The sequence below is a fragment of the Crocuta crocuta genome, unplaced genomic scaffold, assembly GCF_008692635.1.
Source record: "Crocuta crocuta isolate KB4526 unplaced genomic scaffold, BGI_CrCroc_1.0 scaffold110, whole genome shotgun sequence".
NCBI classification, from domain to species: Eukaryota; Metazoa; Chordata; class Mammalia; order Carnivora; family Hyaenidae; genus Crocuta; species Crocuta crocuta.
The window spans coordinates 982,509-984,718 of NW_027527386.1; positions in this window are offsets into that span (position 1 = coordinate 982,509).

The window sequence follows — 2,210 nt, forward strand, 5'->3', positions numbered from 1 at the left end:
TTAAAGGCTGTGTTGGATGCAGGCCTGGGGTGCCTTTTGGTCCGGGGTGGGACACACCGGGCTATCGAGAGGGGCCCGAGGGGCTCATCCTTGCTCCCTCTCACCCCTTTGTGAGTCTGTGGTCTTTTTTTTTTTTTTTTTTTTTTAATATATATTTATTTGTGGGGAGAGCCAGAGACAGCAGGCTCTGCGCGGACAGGCTGACAGCAGTGAGCCCCATGCAGGGCTCGAACTCACAGACCAAGAGATCATGACCCGAGTTGAAGTCTGATGCCCAATCGACTGAGCCACCAGGTGCCCGAGTCTGAAGTCTTGAGATCTGCCCTGGATCTCCAGGGCCCCAAGCAGGGGCCAGCTCCCAACGCCGCCCTCCAGCGAGAGTGCAGTCTCCTACCCCCCACCCCCTGCAATCTGTCTTCCCGGAAGCAGCCACCAGAGGGTGCCTGTGAGCATCTGGGTTCTGCCCTCTGTCCGCAGTCCTCCAGGGCTCCCCCCTCCCCCCTCTCTACCCCTCACTCGCTCTGCTCACATTCCTTCAACACGCCAGGCCCAGTGCTACCCCAGGGCCCTTGCACTGCTGTGTCGTCCGCCTGGAACACTCTTCCCCCTCATGTCCCCACAGCCCCCCCTCGCCTCCTTCAGTTCTCAGCTCAAACGTTACCTCCTCGCTGAGGCCTCCCCAAATCCCCACACACACTTTACCCTGGTCTAGTTTTTGCTCACAGCACTTTGCAGCTTCTCGTCCCCACGTCGCCACCAGCATTGCACGATTGTTTCATGGACCATGTGTCCCCTGGAGGGAATCACCTGGCTGCCATGCCCTTGGGTCAACAACCAGCCTAGGAACACAGCAGGGCTCCCTGAGTATGTGGCCCAGTCCCCGCTTCCTGAGTGCCAGCCCTGGGCAGGGTCCCGATCCCGACATCCCCGGCTGATGGTGGCCGGGGGAGGGGAGGGAAGAGAAACCATCCCCAAACCTCAAGTCAAGACTCGGAATTCACTTGCAAGTATTGACAGAGAACCTACATGTGCCAGGCAGGGTCTCAGGCCTGGGGGGTACGGGGGTCACATCAGCCAACAAGACCAACGATTCACTCCCTGCCAGGGCCCAAAGTCTGATCTTAAAGGGAAAAATAGTAAAACAGCAGTTTTTTTAAATGAGCAAATAGGTAAACAGACAAGAACATTGTACCTAGAACTGTGCTCCAGAGAGAAACCATGCTGACCCAAAAGATGGGGTGGGGGTTCTCTTAGCTGGAAGGGGTGCTCAGGGAGCTCCCAGAAGACAGCAGCCTTGGGGTGCTGTGGAGGAAGGGTGTTGCAGGCAGAGGGAACAGAGAGGATTAAGGTCCTGAGGCTGGGCCCAGTCTGGTGCACCGCCCCAGTAACAGCGAGGAGGCCACGTGGTGGGGCGGGAGCCACCCTGGGATCACTGTGAAGGAGGGCAGGGGCCAAGGTCAGGTCACGTCTCCCAGGTGTTCACAGCAAGTCAGGGAAGAGTTTGGCTTCCGGGGGTGCTGCCTGTTGGGGTGCCAGGAAATCCATCCTAGCGCTTCCCATGTCCTGGCAAAGACTCCCAGAGCCCCCACTCCGCTCATCTGAACACCCCCAAAAGGGCTGCCCTGGGAGGGAGCCTGACCCCTGAAGGCTGTGCCCACAGGGCCCTCATCATGGAGGGGCAGGTGGGGATCTTCTGGCCGGGTTCTGGTGGGGAGCCTCAGCCCAGTGTCTGAAGCCAGATCAGTCCCCTCACTTAAGGGGTTTGGAAGTGAGGGACAGAGCTTGGTCTCCCCAAACCCCTGTCTGGCTTGACATCCAGAGCTTGGAACACAGGAGAGCCCCCAGTTCTGTGGATACAAGGCACCTGCAGCCAAATGGTGGCTTTGCCAGTTGGGAAACTGAGGCACGGAATAGTCACCGCCCCCCGGGACCTCTGGTAGTTCTGCAGTTACCCCTCACCCTTTAGCCTGGTCCTCCTTGGATCTGGGCAGCCCCTAGCCCCATGTGGGGTCCCTCCTCAGAGCCAGCCAAGCCACCTGGGGGCTTCACAGAAGGCTGGGTGGTCGGCCCCAGCCCAGCCCCTCTCTCCCCTCCAGGAGCCCCCACTGGGCTCTGAGCACTCTCTGAACCGGAGCAGGCAAGGTGTGAGCCAGGGCAAGGGCAAGGCTCCGGGGACCCGAGAGGCAGGCGGGAGGGGAGAGACCCCATGG